Raw genomic sequence first — 19,081 nt, 5'->3', positions numbered from 1 at the left:
GGTTCAATCCCCAGCACCATAAAATTCGATTCCTTCATTACATTAATTAGTGCAATACAAAAATGAACATATGTGTGTGTGTATACATGTATGTATGTATATGTACACTAGATATTGGCAGTTATATTCTCTGGTTCTATGATTGTTCTTTTACTCTGTTAATAGTGTTGTTGCTTCCTTGTGTTTGGTTTTTATTGAACTAAATGTCTTGTGCGTGCAAGGCAAGTGCTGGTACTGATGTAGACATGACAGGGTGTTTGAGATGAGGTCCTGTGCAGACTTGAACTTAGTAAGCAGCCAAGGATGACCTAGAACCTCTGATCCTCTTGACTTGCCTCCTGAGTCCTAAGGTTTCAAGTATGCACTACTGTGGATGGAGATTTCTGACCCACCTGGTTCTGCAGCCATTTAGCCCCAACTAAACACTCAGATGTTTATATTAATTGCAAACTGTTTGGCCAATGGCTCAGGCTTCTTATTGGCTAGCTCTCTCTTAATTATTAACCCATTTCTATTAAACTATGTATTTCCATGTGTCTTGTCTTACTTGGTAATCCCCTGGCATGCTATTTCTTCTGAAGCTACGTGGCATCTCCCTCTCAAGGCTTTTCTCTGCCCCTCTCCCCAGCATTCTCATCTGGTAGCCCTGCCTATACTTCCTGCTTGGCTACTGGCCAATCAGTGTTTTAGTCATCAACCAATAAGGGAACTATATATACAGAAGGACATCCCCCATCACACTCTCACGTCCAGCTTATGGATGTGCTGGGCACTGACCAAGGCTTGGTGGACGATAGGCAGACACCTTCCCAGCTGTGCTATATCCCCCCCCCAACTTCATTATTTTGCAGGCTTCTATCCAGCTTTTCCAACGTCATTTGTTCTCTTACCTTTTGAAAACCACACAGTATTCGAGAAGATTTATGTCTGGGCCTGCTATCCTATTCCATTGGTTTATGTGTCTATCTGTTTTGGCTGAAGTTGACCTAGAGTAAGTTTTCAAAATGGGAAATATATATTGGGCAGACCAGTCAATTCTAGCATTTGGGGGACTGAGGCAGGGGAATGGAGAGTTTGAGGCAAGGGGTGGACATATAGCTCAGTTGCTGAATATGCATGGTTTCAAAAAATAAAGTTTGAGGCCAGAATGGGCTGCAAAGCTCATGTGGCTTGAAAGAAAACGGTCCCCACAGGGAGTGGCAGTATTAGGAGGGGTGGCCTTGCTGGAGTAGGTGTGGTCTCATTGGAGGACGTGTGTCACTGTGGAGTTGGGCTTTGAGGTGTCATGTACACTCAAGCCATGGCCATTTTGACAGGTCACTTCCTGTTGCCTGCTGGTCAAGATGTAAGAACCCTCAGCTCCTTCTCCAGCACCGTTTCTGCCTGCACATGCCATGCTCTCTGCCATGACAATAATGGACTGAACCTCTGAACTATAAGTGAGTCACCCCAATTAGATGTTTTCTTCATAAGTGTTGCTGTGGTCAGGGCTGGAGAGATGGCTCACTGGGTAAGAAAGAGCACTGGCTGCTCCTCCAAGGGACCATGGTTCAATTCCCAGTACCCACACGGCAGCTCACAACTATCTATAACTCCAAGATCTGATGTCCTCACACAGACATACATGCTCTGATGCACATAAAAATAAAAAATAAGAAAAAGAGTTGCCCTGGTCATGGTGTCTCTTCACAGCAATAGAAACCCTAACTAAGACAAAAATAAAGCTTAAGCTCTCCAGTTTTGTTCTTAAGACAGGGATTCACATAGCTGGCCTTGAACTCTCTATGTAACTTGAGACTGGTCTTGGATTCCTGATGCTTCTGCCTCCACCTCCTGAATGCCAGGGATTATAGGCATCACCACATATCCAGCTTCTGTTTCTGTTCGTATTCAAGATTGCTTTGGCTAGTCTAGATCTCTTGAGATTTCATATGAATTTTAGTATGTTTCTGCAAAACACAACCACGGAGATTTTATCTGCTAGAGTTTGCTGGCTTTAGGGAGGTTGTAGTCAGAGGGAATGACGCCGGGCTCTAACCCTTAGTGCACAATAGCTTAGGGTAGCTGACATCCCTGGAGCTGAGCAAACAAAAAGATGTGAAAATGCTATGGTGCCCGTTATCATTTCTGCAGGAGACTGGGCCTTGGCGGGTGAGTCCAAACCATGGTGGGTGAGGGACAGACACCGTGCAGACAACGTATGTGGGAAGCTTTATCGGGGTAAGGGAAGAGAGTAGGGGAAGGCAAGGGAAAGAGGGGAGACAGAAAGAGAGAGACAGAGAAAGAAAAAAGGAGAGGAGAGGGCAAAGACCTGCCTGCCTCTTCAGAGGAACACTGGGAAAGAGAGAGTGGGTGGAGCTTGTCTCTTAAGAGACCTCCCCCCCCAACTTTGTAGAGAGCCAAGGGGTGATGTACTCTGCCAGGGCCCCAAGGGGGCGTGGCCAGGTTCGCCTGGGGGATCGAAGCCCCAAGGTAGTGCCTGTTAGGATTAAAGATACAGAGAACTGTGTTTTAAAGAAGATATTTAAAGACTGATGCGGAGGACGAGGATTAATAGTAACCAGGTGACCTGCCCTCTCTCACGTTATGATAAAGGGTGTGGGGGACCTTGATGGATTCCATGGCAGGAAAGGGTGGCTGAGGCAGGGGACAAACATGCCAGGCAGACAGAACTTAGTGAGAAGTTTTATTAGGGAATTGGGGGGTAGGGGGAGAAGAGAGGTAAAGAGACACAGAGACAGAGAGAAAACAGAAGAGGTTAACAGGAAAGGTCCTGTCTGCCCCAAGGGAACAGCAGGAAAGAGGGAAAGAGAGCATAAATGTTGTTGTTTGTTTGTTTTTATGGGGTCCTTTGCACCTGTGTGCACACTAGGCAGCCATGGAACCCTGGACTGACCAGGGCACTGCCTGAGTGAATTCTACCAGGTGACAGGGGCAGGCCAGCGTAATGCCTGAATCCTTACATCCTACATTCATGGGGATGACAGTGAATAGCAGATGATACAGGCGTGGACAGATTGCAGTGGGAAGCCGGGCAGGCCTGGCAGTTGACTTAATCTCCTGTTTATTTTCAGAGCCACGATGTGGCAATGGCATAAGGGAGCTGGGACAGGCCACCCCTGACTCCCACTTCCAAAGAACAGCAGAGGTGCCTAAAGCAATTAATTTGCCCAGGTTTCCTTCAAGGCAGCAGCAGAGGAAGCAGCCAGCTTTCAGTTAAGGCAAGGAGCAGGACAGGATGGGGGTGTGGAATGGTTTCCTTGCCATCAATTCCAGCAGGAGCAGTAGAAAGGCATGAGGAGAGACCAAACACTGAAGAGAAAGGAAGGTGGCTGAGTGGAGGCACCATTGCTTTAGTTTCTACAGGACGAGAATCGGGAAGTTGTTTGTGAAATCATGGCCCTCAAGGACCCACAGAGACCTGTGATGTCAAGTTGAGCATCAGGGAACAGACTTCCTAGGATCTGAGCATGAGGTTGGGCCTGAGCTAGGACGCCATGGCTGTAGGATTTCGACAGGATAGTAAAGCAACAGTAGAGTTCCAGATGCAGACACCAGCGTGGATAACCCACTGGCCTATGAGCAAACCAGACGGCCTCAAGCAAAATATTTGTGTTGGGATTTAGGAGGGTGGCTCCAGGGGTGGGGCTGGGGTCTGGAGAGCCTTCTGAACCAGCAGAGGGGCCAGGACATGATTTGGGGAAACCAGGGGCTTATTATGGTTTCTTACCAGCAGAGGACAGGTGAAAATAACACTTAAGGAAGATTATTGTGGGACACGCCCATGCAAAGGAAGGTTATTGTGGGACACGCCCATGCAGGGTGGCTTGGGTAGGGCAGGGAAAACTGGACTTTCTTCTGACTTTGTAGCTACCCAAACACGACCTGTTGGAGAGAAAAGATAATTTCAAGATAAGGTCACACCTTACTTCACATGTGAGAGATGGGAGAGAAAGGTTCGAAACAAGTCAGGCGTGGTGACCAAATGCCTTTAATCCCAGCACATGGGAGGCAGAGGGAGGTCAGTGTCTGAACTGAAAGCTAGCCTGGTCTGCATAGTGAGTTCCAAGCCAGCTAGAACTCCACAGTGAGATTCAGACTAGAAACAAAGTTTGAAATTAGCTGTTGTAGTTCACACTTGTGATCATGACATATGACACTCCAAGAGGTTGTTGGTGTTTTGAGACAGGGTTAGTCTTACTTACTATGTAGCCCAAGGCTGCATTCATTCCTCCTGGCCTCAACCTCCAAATGTTGAGCAGCTGGCAGGTCATCCAAGCTGTTGCCCTATCGAACCTGGCTCCCTGAAATCTGAGCACCCAGAGGACAGGACCACGCTGCCAGGAGGAGGCCCTACATAATGACAGCTCCCAGGAAGCAATATTAAATTTGCTTTCTGGCCGTGGTTCTTTAACCATTGAAACTGAGCTCATTATTTCACAGGGCTTATGCCAACCGTGTTTGGAGGCCACTGTTCAATGGTCTTGTGACCCTCCTACCAGTAACCTTCCTATCAGTGGGGCTACAGTGTCTAGGAAGCCAAGGTTACCCACAATACAGACCCTCCCGAGTTAAATCAACTCTGACTCTAAGTGGCTGCTGGCAGCTGGAAATTTGATCTAGGACCCAATTTCCTGTTAAGGCCCATTGTTTTTGTTTACAAAGAACAATGACCAGGCTCTTTTCTTTCTTCTTAGGCACTCTAGACTTTATACTGTTAGCATGTCCCTCGTTTTCTGTTCATTTACTTTCTTTGAATAGCAAACACTTAGTAATCAGGTACAAGAACACCCCACTGTTTTGTTTTGGGTGGGTTTTGTGTGTGTATAAACCAGATTGTCCTTAAACTCACAGAGATCACCTGTCTCTACTACTGCGTGCACCACCAGCTCCTGGCTGCCTCCCATTTTTTCTGTAGGAGTAAGTACACTTGCACATCTGGATTCTTAGATGGCTTCCTGGGATCAAAGTCATCAGGACTGTCCTACACATACCTTCACCTACTAAGCCATCTCATAAGCATCTTGTTTTGTCTTGTGAGATATGGTCCCATGCTGTAACCCTGGCAGACCTGGAATTCACTATGTAGCTCTAGCTGTCCTCAAATGCACAGCTTCTGCCTCAGTTCCCAAGTACTGGGAGTGTGGGAACTATGTGTTCACATACTGTTCAGTAAAGCCTCCCCTCCTGTAAATAAGTAGTGATTTCCCTAAAGATGAATCAATCAGTGATTAACAGCAACTGAATTTAATATGGATAAGCAAAGAAATACAAGGGTTTTGTTTCTTTGTGTGTGTGTGTGTGTGTGTGTGTGTGTTTGAGTTTGAGACAGGGTTTCTCTGTGTTTTGGCTGTCCTGGAACTCACTTTGTAAACCAGGCTGGCCTCGAACTCAGAGATCTGCCTGCCTTTACCTCCTGAGTGCTGGCATTAATGGCATGTGTCACCAATGCCCGGCCAGAAATACAAGTTCTTTATGTTTTAGTGTCTTAGTTAGGGTTCTCATTGCTATGAAGAGACACCACGACCACGGCAACTCTATAAAAAGGAAAACATTTAATTGGGATGGTTCCCTTAGTCTCAGAGGTTCAGTTATCATCGTGACCGGGGACCGGGAGCCGGGAGCATGGCAGCATGCAGGCACATGTGTGCTGGCTACATCTTGACCAGAAGGCAGCAGGAAGTCAAGTGATTGTCACACTGAGGAAAGCTTGAGCAAATGAGACCGCAAAGCCCACCCCCACAGTGACGCACTTCCTCCAACAAGGCCACGCCTCCTAATAGTGCTGCTCCCTTTGGTGCCATTTTCTTTCAAACCACCAGTTAGTATGAATTTAAAATACCGCTAAATTCTTTTTTGAAATATGAAATACATACATCACGATGAAGGAAAGGTAGTGTCCCAGGGGCTCCTGGTCCAACCTGTTTTCAATGCAAACATTCCCTCTTGGTACAGTTTAGTGGCAAGACAGCCTTCTGCTGCATGAGACATTCTATGTCATTGCTGGTAACTGTGTTAGCCAGTCATTAGATCCTGTGCACATGACTGTCTACTGAACAAGAAAATCAAATATGGGATGCACTGGAGGGAAGAAATTGAGGTGGTACAATCATATTCCATCATATACACACATTAAATTCTCAAGGAATAAAACAATTATGAAAAAGTGAAGTTCTTGCCCTAAACAAAATACCTTGTTCACAAAGGTCAGTACCAGTAACTGTTACAACATCAGAATGATATTCAAAGGCCCACGAAAGGCACAGACCCAGCCTGGCAGAAACTTGGAAGGCACTGAATTATCTGTCTGGCTGAGAGGGCTCACTGATCTCGCTCTGACTGTCACTGTCATTTCTCATTCACCTGCTAGAGCTTAACACAATCTGAAGAGTCAATATATCTGAAATGCTTGCTTTGAACTTGTCTTTGGGAGGGAAAAGTGATATGCTTGGTAGCTCAGGCCTGCCTAAAATTCACCATGTAGTCCAGGCTGGACCAACTCAAGATCCTCCATCCTCAGCCTCCCAAGTGCTGGGATCACAGGCTACATCAGACATTTTTCAGAACGTGGGCCCGATCCTTTCTGTTCACCCACATGGTCTCCAGCAGGCTGTACAGCCCTTCCATTTCTGTTTTCTCCCTGAGGTCTGCCTGTTCTCCCCCCCACCCTCACCCCCTCCCACCCGAGCGCTGGGATTAAAGGCATGGGCCACCGTGCCTAGCTTCAACCTCAGTCTTCCATTCCCTTTTCTCTGCTTCTTCACTTTCTTTTTGTTGTTGTTGTTATTTTATGGATATGGGTGACCTGAATGCATGCCTGTTCATTACGTATGTGCCTGGTGCCTGAGCATGCCAGAAGAGCATGTTGGATGCCCAGGAACTGGAGTTACAGTTGTGAGCCACCATGTGGTGCTGGGAACTGAAACTGGGTCTTCTGGAAGAAAAGCCAGTCTTCTCCAGCCCTGTTGAGTCAAAGTTTCATGTAGCCCAGGTTGGCCTCCAACTCAATCCTGATCTCTAATACCCACTCTCCATGTGCTGGAGTTACAGCTGTATGCCTCCATATCTACTTTCTACATTGCTGGAGATCAAACCCAGGGCCGCCTACATCCTAGGTAAACGTATTCTACCAACTGAGATAGACCTTCAGCCCCTCACAGTTTGGGGGGTATTGTTGTTGTTTATTTTGATTGTGTGAATATCTAGAGGACAACTGGGAGGGGGGAGCTGATTGTCCCTGACCATGCAGGTCCCTGAGACTGAACATAGGTTTGCAGCCTTGGTAGCAGGTACCTTTCCCAGCTCAGCTGTTTCAATGGCCTTGTAACCATTATTTACAGTCATTTAGGCATCAGAATTAGTTCACCTAAGTTAAGCTATTTATTAAAGAATATAGAGCAAACCACAATTCAGGGAGAGAAGTTGATTTCTGAGCTCCTGTTTTCTCAGCCCCCACCACCAATGTTAGGCTATCCACCAGGCAGCTGTTTTGAGATAAGAGAGCTACAAACCTATCTGACTATGTATTGTACTCCCCAACAAACAATATACTGCTATCAGACAATGCCTGGCAACAGAATGCAAATGAAATTAATTTTCCTAACTTCCAAAGAGCACAGGGAGACATAACATCAGACTTATGGGTCATGTAAATTGCATTTAATTTGTAAAACTGGATTATCGCTTTGGCTTCTGACGTAGACTTCTAAATCAGTCCTCTCAAATTAGCAGTGAGTAATCTGTTGTTTCTTGAAGTAACAAAAGACGTCAGAGTATTGCTTATGACTCTCTTATCACAGAAACCATCCAGGTCACTCCAGAAAGTTAGAGTGCTGACCTACATCCAGTGACACACACAGCCACTGAAATAAAACAGACATTTTTGATTTCCCACACTCGGAGTTGAAATCAGGCTCTGGTCTCCTTAGTTTGCCATGCATACTGTCTATGGTTAGATGTGGAGCTGGCTGATGGCTGGTGCTGGGATGCAGGGACTGGAATGCCGTGAGACCCTATCCATCTGGCCCTACATTTTGTACATAATAAAACCATTCATTATCCAAGGTGAAAAGCAACCCAAGTAAAGGAATTAAATTCATAAAATAAAGAGATACTGGTGGTGCACACCTTTAATCCTAGCACTTGGAAGGTAGAGGCAGGTGGATCTCTGTGAGTTTGAGGCCAGCCTGGTCTACAGAGCAAGTTCTAAGACATCCAGGGCCACACAGAGAAACCCTGTCTCAAAAACCAAAATAAAGGAAACTCTTTTTACATATTACTTTCAGAAGGAACAGTATATAACCTGAACTCTATCCCTGGCAAAGTAATTTTTAACAATATTTACTACATTTTTACTATAAATTACTATCAGTATTTGTGTGTGTGTGTACATGCATGTGTGTATACAATAGTGCATGAATGGAGATCAGAAGACAACTTGTGTGAGTCAGTTCTTTTACCAGTAACACATAAGCATGTGGGTGTATGCACATGTGCTCTCTCTCTCTCTCTCTCTCTCTCTCTCTCTCTCTCTCTCACACACACACACACACACACACACACACACACACACACACACAATCTCTATAGTCTCAGGTTGCCCACACTGGTTTTGATTTCATTGTGTAGCAGAGGATGACCTTGGACTCCTGATTCACCTGTCAGTATCTCCCAGTTACTGATTATACATGCAATATTATACCTGACTACCTGAGTTTCTGGGGGTTTTGTTTGTTTTTGTTTTTGTTTTTCAGCACGGAGTCTCCAACCTGGGGCTTGTACATGCTAAGCAACATTTTACCTCTGAGCTGCACACACTGCCCTCATGGTTGTTCAAAATATAAATATTTTACTCAAGATGTATACATTTTTGGTATCTATAGAATAGGGAATACTCTAGTAATTTCCTTTAGTAATAAAAATTTGCATTAACACCCTCCTCTTATCAACAGAGTCTTGCTATACATATAGTCTAGGCTGGTCTTAACTTCTGAGACTGTCCTGTTTCATGTTGTTATTGTGAGATATCACAGACTAGATAATTCATGATGAGAACTTTATTGACTCATTGTTCTGGAGGTTGGGGAGCCCAAGATGGAGGGGCTGGGATCTAATAACAGCACCTTGCTGTGAGATCTCCTAATAGATTGAAGAGGTCTGGAGAACGAGGAAGGGGATGAGAGGGGGATGAACTTGCTCCTTTAGAAGGGCCTCATTCCCTTCATAATGGCACTCACCCAGCTACTCTACCCTTAGGATATAATCACTTTCTAACACTGTTATATCAGAGCTTAAGCATTTAGACCACAGCTCTCATTAACTGATTTTTTTTCCCTCTCTCATTTACTGTTGGTCATATTTACTTATGTGACTACATGAGATTTCTATTAGAGGCCAATGATTTTAGGCTAACATATTACCTACTTTTGAGTGACTTACCATTATCTATAAATTCATTCAATCTTTTCTATGTATTGGCACAAAAGCAAGCAGGTTTGAATCAATGGGTCAGAATGATCTAAGTGTGAATGTAATTATGATTTTAACCTTGGGGCTTTCTATTTAATATTTTTCACTGGCACTACTTGTGGATTTCTGTATGAGTAACCTGACTTGGCAAAATAACTCAAACCCCAAACCTCAAACATAATTAAATATGCTGTTCTCATTAGCTATCAGTTAGTTGTCTACTATGCTGTCTACTCCAATGTAGTTTTCAGTGTTTCTATTGTGTTCATTAGAAGGTAACATTATTCTTTTGATTTGATTACACAAGTACTCATTACATAGCTACATAGTTTCAATTAATGTAGCCAAATCCTCCCTGGTATAAATGTTTGATTCAGCCCTAGTCCAGTACCCTACCACCAGGGGAAGTCAACATTCCTGACTTCAGCTGTTCATCACTTGAACTTCTGTAACCCTGCCCTCCTACTCCACTGAAACTGCAATAGAGTCTCCAGGTCAACACTCAGTCTTCTCCCTTCCCACCTCCATAGTACTTTCTAAAATGGGAATAACTCTCAAAATTGTCTTTCCCAATGCCTAGGTGATAAAAATCCAAACATTATGAGGTTGGAACTTATCAACATCACTCCATTTGTTAACACTAGAAGCCCTTTTTCATCCTGTTTCAGGGACATGGCAACTCATTCCATAGTGGGATGAACACTTTGCTCTTAAATGGCTTGACATTACATTATTCTAATTCTCTACTTCTTTGGCCAGTCTTCATGGGCTCTTCTGCCCACGTTCCTTCTCCCTAACATTCTCTATTATGCATATCTTCCATCTCCTATACACCGCAACATTTTAATTGTGTCTATAATATAAAGACCCCCAAACTCACATCCAAAAGGCTCTGCATCTTCCCATTTCCAGGGACTTCCTGAATTTGGGTTTCTTTCCTTTGTGGCAGGATCACCCATCATTCAGGCTGGACTAGAAATGGTCTTAAATTTTTGGCAATCTTTGTTTTTTACCCCCTTATCCCTCGTGTTAGGATTACAGGCATGTACCATCACATCTGTTTTGGATTTTCTTCTTGGGGGGGGTTATCACTGTTGTGACAGGCTCTTACTGTGTAGTCCTGGCTGGCCCAGAATTAGCCTCCTGCCTCTGCCACCCCAGTGCTGCGGTTAAAGGTATGTACCAACATGCTGAATTTCTTAGTAAGATTTTGCTTGTGTCTATCTATCTACCTCTTTGAACTCCACTGAGTGATTTTTTTTAAAAACATCTCTTTACCTAGATATGGTGGTATATTCCTGTAATCCCAGAAGTAGGGAAACAGAGGCAGGAGGACTGGGAGATTCCGGCCACAGAGTGACTCCACTCCACGAATCAAGTAAAAATAGTAGTGTATTACAGGGATCAGTCATGTGTATGATGAGACATTATGAACACAATATTCTATATTACGCCCCTATCTAAAATGCTTCTAAAGGCCAAGTTCTAATCCCTTCTTGATCTCACTTTAATAAAACTTTCCATTCTCCTCTCCAATCGTGCCTCTAAAGTGGGGCCAGAAAGGCCACTCAGTGTCCCAACCTACCCGTTTCTGTGCCTCTTTTCATCCTTCCCCTCTGCCGGAACACTGGCTCTCAGAATCCTGTTTCCCTGGAACATAAGCCCTAAGGATTCACTCGAAAAGGTTTCCTAGGGAACCCTCAGTTAGCTGCAGTTATGTCTTCCTTGTACTTAGTTCCTTGCAATACTTACCCTGTTATCTGCCAACAATTTGGTTGTTTTATACATGTTCCATTTCCCTCACTTTGTAAGAAAATATCAAATGGTGTGTTCAGGGGGAGGAAGCTCCTTGGGAAGTTAACAAAAGTGCAGGAGGTTGAGCATGGTGGCTCATAAGCTCAAATCCTAGCACTCTAGAGGTTGTCAGGGTTGACATGAACCCAAGGCCAGCATGGACTACATATTAACATCCTGTCTCAAAAAAGCAAAAGGGGAGGAGAAGAGGAAGGAAGGAGAAAAGAGAAAGCTAAGATATGTCTAGGGAAAAGCAAGCTCAGAAACTGAGCCCACAGCTCCCAACTTCACCTAATGCTCTCTACCTCTGAAACATTCTGGCTTTACCAGATCTGCAAGAGTGCTTTCTTCCTTTCCATTTTGATGATTTATTAAACACTGTGCTTCTTACAAGATAAATGAAATAAAAGAATTGGGACCGAGGGGGGGGCAGGGGTTCAGGGTCTGTCTTTAAAAGACCTAAACCTTGCAGGGGCATCAAAAACAGGGCCCAGGCCTGTGATCTAAGCCCTAGAGCTGAGGAAGGAGGCTGGTTAAATTGGAGATCAGCTTAAGCTCCATAGCACAATCCTGTCTACCCATCAGCTCCCATTCATTTGTGCTGAGTCTGGAGTTGCAAAGCTTTAGCAGGAGAGAACTGTGTGACAGCAAGTGCTAAAATGGCCTTTGTTTTGTTTTGCAATTTCAAAACAGGGTCTCACTATGTAGCCAGGGTGTCCAGGAACTTGCTTTGTAGATCATGCTGAACTTGAACTCAGAGATCCAACATTTTCTGCCTTCCAAATATAGGGATTCACAACACACAACTAGGAAATGCATTTATTTATTTATTTGCTTCCCACCCATGGGGACTGAATCCAGGACCTTGTACTTGCTAGGCAAGCGCTCTACCACTCATTGAGCTAAATCCCTAAACCCAGGAAATGGCTTTTAAACGTACGTGTGTGTGTGTGTGTGTGTGTGTGTGTGTGTGTGTGTTGAAAGCTACATAGGTCATCTTGATTTGGTAATAAAAGTTATTAAAGAATAGAAAAGCCAGGTATGGTGGTGCATACCTTTAGTCCCAACACTTGTTAGGCAGAGGCAACTCTGAAGTCAAGGCTAACCTGCTCTACAGAGCTAGCTCCAGGGCAGGCTCCAAAGCAATACAGAGAAAGCCTGTCTAGAAAAAAACCCAACCCCCCCAAAAAAAACAAAACAAAACAAAAAAAAAAAAAAAAAAAAAAAAACGGGGGGCGTTACTGTTAAAGAGATGTGCCTTAAAGTCGTGTAATATCTACAATGTCTTCAACACTGGCCTGGCTAATTTAATAGGGCTGGGTCTGAGTGCATCTGCCCTTTTTGAAAATGAAGACAAAGAAAAGCCATATTAAAAAAAAAAAAAATCCTACTGCATCATATTGCAATACGCGTTCTGGCGCGATCAAAACCTCTGGTAACCACACCGGACTGGTCCTTGCTGGCCACAGGGGAACCCGTTTCCATACAGGGGCTCCGCATCCCGCGGAGAGGCGGGAACTTCTCCCTCGGAATACAGTCCCCAGGCATAGTCCAACAGTCCTCACACAACCTAGCGAGGTGCACCGAGAAAGCCCAGTGACGGGGCTCACCGGCCTCCCCTGGAAGACAGGTGTCGCCCAGCCGCCGACCCAGGACGATCCGGAAGGCGGCGGTCTGCACGGATTAGGCGCGGGCTCACAAAGCCAAGCCGACCGCTCGCACCGCTAGCGTGCAGCGCAGGCGCCGCCAGGGCTCGGGTGGGGGTGGGGGCGAGCTCGGCGATCGGGCGGGCAAGCTCGCCCTCGGCCCCGCCCACGCGTGCGTCTCCCAGCCCTGCCGGGGAGCGGCGGGCCCGTGCGAGGGCGGGAAGCGACGGGGCCGGCGGGCACCTGCCGGGCCCCGCGGTCCCCGCCCTTTCGGCCCCGTAACTGCGCCAGGCTCTCTCTCTCTCTCCTTCCTCTTCCGCCCCTCCCACATTCCCCGGCGGCGGTCGGGCCCCACCCCTCTCGCGCGGCGGCCCGGCCGTCTGTGACGTGACAGGCCCCGCCCCCTAGCTATAAATACGGGCGTCGCCGGCGCCGCCTTCCCACACTCTCTGGCTGAACTCGCGGCCGCGGTGTTTCCGTTCCTCTCTCTGTCTCTGTCTCTCTCTGTCTCTCGCTCTCTCCGTGGTTGTCGCCTGCTCGGCTCTTCTCCCCCTTCTCGCTCTACTGCCCTGCGGGTGTGACGAGGCTGAGGCCCCCCTCTCCCCGCTCGGTTCGCGCCTTTTCCCCCTCTTCTCCCCCCCTCGCGCCGCCCCGTTTCTCCGGTCCGGCCGCCGCCGCCACTGCCGCTCAGCTGGTGTCGGTGCCGCGCGTTTCCCCCCACGTCGTCCCCGCAGCCTATGGCCCAGGCCGCCTTGGGTATTTCTGCTCAAGGTAACCACATCCCTCTTTAAAAATTCCGCCGAAAAAGAGAAGACGCTTTACCCGACTCTTTGGGCCGTTATCTCACGTGAGTACCGGACTGAGCCGGGCGGGGTGGGGGCGAGCGCGGGAGGGTCGGGCTGCCTCCGTCCCTCGCTCGGCTGGGCCACGCCGGCCGCCCTCGCTTGCCCGCCCGCAGTGCCCCGCAGCCGGCGGCCTCGAACATGGCGGCCGGCGGCGTGTGCGGCCGCGGCGGCGGCGGCGGCTGCTGCTCGCCGGCGGCCCCGGCGCAGGCCGGCACCTCGCGACCCTGGGCGGCCGGCGGCAGCCGCGGTCGGGCGAGGGGGGCGTGTGCGCGTGGGGACCGAGCTCCGGGGTAGGGAATGGTTGGGGGAGGCCGGCCGGCCAGGGTCCCCTTCCCGGCGGCGTGCGGCCCCCACCCCACTCCCGTGGTGCATTGCTGTTTCCGGGGAGGGGGGCTGAGCGGCAGCCCCGAGGGGCACAGGGGTCCCGCCGCCCTGCCCGCCTCCGGGTCTCCGTGCCCGCGGGGGGCCTTGATGCGGAGTGGCGACGGGTTGCGGCGGCCGGGGCGCCGGGTTATGAATGGAGCGGGGCGGGCCTCCAGCCGGCATCTGGTGACAGCTGGGAGGAGGCTAGATTCTTGCGGGCGGAGGTGGCTGGGGTTGGAGCGGGGGGGGGGGGGGTGCGGAGAGCGCGGTCCCCCTCTGGTGGAGGAAAGTTGACCTCACTCGGGGCCGGCGGCGGGGAAGCCCGGGTGTCAAGTAGCAAGCGGGTAGGCCTTTGGCCCCTTCTGGAAACCTCGGCACTGCTGCCCCGCCCCTGCGGCTCTCCTGATTGGGCCAAGTGGCTTTCATTTACCCCAGTCACCTCCCAAAGCCCGAAGATTAGTCACCATTGCTTGGTTTTCTGGTCCTCGCCGTGATCGCGGGGCAGAAAGAGGGCGAAGGGGAGGTTGATGCTGTTCCCCAGGACTGAGTGCGCTGCCATCAGTTGTTGGTAGCGAAAACGTGTTTTCTCCTGAACGCATGTTTCTGCCCAAGGAACAGCGACCGGGGACACCCGTTTACAGCCCCAGGGATTTGGAACAGATTGAACTCAGTGTTGTGGTGGATGTGTTAGGTTGTCTTGTGCTCTGTTGCGTTTTACTACGTTTAAGTGCCCAGTCTGGGTGAGAGCTGATTAACTTTGCCCGTTTTGAGTGCCCGGAGAAGGATTATGTGGACTGTGAACTAGCCTGTCAGAAATAGGTTTGACACAGAAGAACATGCTTGTACTGGTCATGGTCATGCCTGTAAGGTCTGAGGTGTTCGAACACATTAAGTAGGAAAGAATGTTCAAATAATATTGTAAATGATAAAGATAAATCAAGTAATTCATTTCTTTCCCAAGATCTTAATATGATTCTTAACAAAAGAAATCGGTGTCAAGTCCACCTTAGATCCCCAGCTAAGCATTGTGCTATTAGTCTTACCTTCTGGCCATTTTACTAATCTGTAATCTGTAGTACGAACATCAGAAATGTAATAGCTACAATTTTATTTCCATATACTAAATATAGCTCTATACTCTGATTTTTAAAAATTGGCATTAAAATTCCCATGTCCTGTTTAGTTTGATTAGTTTTTTGGTTTGTTCTTTGAGACAAGGCCTCACTTGTAGCTCAAACTGATCTGGGGTTGCTAATTTGCCTCCCACCTCAGCCTGGTGCTGGGATTACAGGTTTAAGACAGGTCTGGCTTCTGTGATGAGTTTTAACAAAAAAAATGACATGTAACAGCAAAGTTCTGTGTCCAAAGAGACGAGAAACATCTCTATAAATAAAAATGTAGAACATTGCTAACACCCTATAATGCTCCTGTCTGGTCTAAGAACTTAATGCACAATTGATGTGCATTCTTTTGTGTAAAAGGTTTTTACTTGCCAGACAGTGCTGGCACATACCTTTAATCCCAGCACTCAGTAGGCAGAGGCTGGTGGATCTCTGAGGCCCGCCAGGTATATAGAGCTAGTTCCAGGACAGGCTCCAAAACTAAACTTCTCACACTCAAAAGTCACCTCCCCAACCCCCCCAAAAAAGTTTAAAACTTATTGTACATTATAGATTGTTCTTGAATAATCATTGTGTGAATAAATGTCTAATTAAAAATAAAGCCCATTTTTGGAAAAGTTGTAAAGATAGCAGTAACTCTTTTTTGTTTGTTTGCTTGTGTTTTTCAAGACATGGTTTCTCTGTATTGCTTTGGAACCTGTCCTGGAACTAGTTCTGTAGACCATGCTGGGCTAGAACTCACAGTGATCCACCTGCATCTGCCTTCTGAGTGCTGGGATTAAAAGCGTGCACCACCAACGCCTGGCTTTAGCAGTAACATTTGTAAAGATGCCAAGAGAAAAATGATTAAGAACAAAGTGGGTTGAGCAGTGGTGGTACACACCTTTAATCCCAGCACAGAGGTAGGTGGATCTCTGAGTTTGAGGCCTGGTCTGTGGAGGGAGTTCCAGGACAGTCAGGGCTGTTTCACAGAGAAGCCCTGTCCAAAAAAACCAGACAAGGTAGAGCTGGATTTGTAGCTTAGTTGGTCAAGTGCTTGCCTAGAATTACAAGCCCTGGGTTGATTTTCCAGTTCCCAATAAACTAGGGGAGTAGGTGCACACCTGTGATTCTAGCATCCATTTGTAACCCCAGCATTTGGGAAAGGAGGAAGGAGGATGTCAGTGGTCTTTGCCCCACCACCACCAGGAAGAGTTTCAGGGCCAGGCTGAGAGGCTCTATGGCCTTTTAGCCCATTTCTACCTCCTAATTTACACAAATCATTATAAATGAAGAGTGTAAAGCCTTTTTGTCTTTTCAAAACAGTATATTTCTGTGTAGCCCAGGCTGTCCGAGAACTCAGAGTTAGGGTTAGGTGGAACTCAGACTGCCTTTCCCTTTTGAGTGCTGGGATTAAAGGCATGCACCACCGACTGTTGCCATAAGCATCAAAATAGCTGTGAATAAAATAGGAAAAATGAATAATGTCTCATTCAGGATAATTGTTCCATTCCTTGGGATAGTTAAGAATGACCTGATTTCAGCATGATTTAGTTCTCTTTGGATTGGGTATTTGAAGAATCAGAAAGTTTATAGATTAAAACCTGGGAGTTTAAGTTTATAGATTAAAACCTGGGAGTATAACTCATTGGTCAAGTGCCAGCATCCATGATGGCTCAGTACATTGTAACAAAAAAATTATAGGTCAGCATATTTGGAGTCTTTTGAGACAGCAGCTTTCAACTCCATATATAGGTGAAGCCAGCCCTCAGCTCCTGATCTCTCTTTCTCAAGGGCTGGAGATAACAGCTCTGGGCCCCTCATTTTAAGAGTGGGCAGTACATTTTGTTCAAAGTAGCCTAGATTCAGGTAAGATAGTCTTAGGAATTAATTCATGGAGTACTTCTGGGAACCTATAAACTCTAATATTTCTAATATTTCTGGCTCCTGGGATTCCTACTTCTTAGAAAATATAATCAGACTCTAATATTTTAAAGTAGTAACCATTGAAGCACAAATGAGTTTAGGTGGATATAGCACCTAAATCTAACTCCATCCAGTCAAACCATTATGGGGGGGGGGTGACCATTTATTTCTAAAGCCCATTTAGCAACTTTTCTTAGTATGCCAAGCTTCATATTTGCTTCTGGTGATAATAAAATAGATCTAAGTGGGCTGGATAGGAGTAAAACTTTACAGACTTGGCCGGCCTGGAGCTTTTCAAATTGCTTTTCATGTTGAGAACTACCTCATGTCTTCCAAGATGGTTCAGACTCTTGTTTTTGATAAAGGATGACTATGAACTCCTGGTTCCTTTGTCCCTACAGGTCCTGGGACCACAGGTGTACACCTTCTCATGCCCAGCTTAGATCATGGATCTTTATAGTGTTGTAGTAGGAATTTGTAGCAAAAGATAATTTGAACTTAACCAAAAAGGTATTTCAGATGCTTCCAAGACTATGCCAGAACAACATGCATTTAAAGTCACCTTATTTTGCTTACTTAAGGCAGAACCTTGCTATGTGACCTAGGCTGGCCTTGAACTAATCATCCTGAGTTTGGATATTGCAAATACACAGTCCCATGCACAACTGGGATGTTACTTGAATAGGACACTATTATAAAACTTAATTTAAATTAACCTGTTTGAAGCACAACCTAAAACACAACTTTCTGCTCTTTATTTCTTTAGGGCGAACTTTCTGACCGAGTATACAACTACCCAGAAGGCCTAGGAGAAGTGCTGTATAGAGAGCAGTTCGACTTCAACGCTGAGCCACCTTGGGAACCTAGCTGATGATAGGGGGGTTCCATCTCCTAACTTGTCCATGTAAGTACCTTCCCATCTAGGATCTTGTACAATTGGAGTACTGCTTCAGTAGTTCTCAGAATTGGGAATTATGTGTGCCTCTTCAGACCCTTAGAGACTTACTAAGTTAGAGATTAGTTACAGGTGTGACTGGTAAGGTTGCATGCAATGATAGGCTCTCATAAGTTATACTTGAATGAATGATGATACTACTATATTTATGTATTAAGAAATTATACTGGGGTCTGGAGTGGCTAAGAACACTTGCTGATGTTGTAGAGGACCCCAGTTTAGTTTTTGGTGTTCACAACTACCTGTAAATCCATCTTCGGAGGGTCTGCTATCCCATTTTGACCTGGCACCTGTGCACATGCTCATACACAGAGATACGTATATGCACATATAAATGCACATCCATGCATGCGTATGGGTTTTAATATAACATGGAAAGTGGATTTGACTTTAGGATAAATTTACCATATTTAGTCATTTACTCGGTAGGTATATTGTCTGAATCAGAAGAGTCAGAAGACTTAACTGAACCTAGGATTTCTTCCATGCTACACATTCCCCAGCATCAGAGACATTTTTAAAAAACACTCCCTTTTTTGTCTGTTCGTCCACCAGTCTGCCTGTCTGAGTGCGTGTGTGTACCAGAAAGGGTGTATGGGAAGTGAAGGATAGCTTTGTAGGACTTAGTGTTCTCCTTCTACCATGTGGGTTCCAAGGCTCAGATGCAGGTCCTCAGGCTGGGGGCGAGTGCTGTCACTTGGGAGTTATCTTGTCAGCCCTCTTGGTAAAGCTGTGTCTTAAAGCATGAGTGTGAAAACTATTTTAGTTCATGTTTTCCTGGTGATGATGATTCTGACACTCAAGGGTTTTGGTTTTGGTTGTTGGTTTTGGTTGTTGTTTTTAAGTTTGGTTTTTCATGAGATGGTTTTATCTACTAAGTTTGTAGAAACCAATGGGTTATGGGGCCTTTTCTGAAAGATGATACCTGAGACTCCCGCACGCCTCATTCCAAATAGCCAAAGATAGTTTTTGGCTACTTGATAC

General features: G+C 46.3%; 1 protein-coding gene across 2 annotated transcripts in view; it reads left to right on the top strand.

The window, feature by feature from the left end:
- Positions 1-13,404: 13,404 nt before the first annotated feature.
- Positions 13,405-19,081, top strand: part of Azin1 (antizyme inhibitor 1) — a 29,544-nt gene continuing 23,867 nt past the window's right edge. For both annotated transcript variants that reach the window (XM_051202628.1, XM_051202625.1), the window contains exons 1-2: positions 13,405-13,755; positions 17,909-18,046. The gene's annotated coding sequence lies outside the window, so the exon portion shown is untranslated. The remainder of the gene's footprint in view (positions 13,756-17,908; positions 18,047-19,081) is intronic.

This window comes from Phodopus roborovskii, unplaced genomic scaffold (assembly GCF_943737965.1).
Source record: "Phodopus roborovskii unplaced genomic scaffold, PHOROB, whole genome shotgun sequence".
In the NCBI taxonomy this organism is placed as follows: Eukaryota; Metazoa; Chordata; class Mammalia; order Rodentia; family Cricetidae; genus Phodopus; species Phodopus roborovskii.
This window is presented reverse-complemented; position numbering and strand designations above follow the sequence as displayed.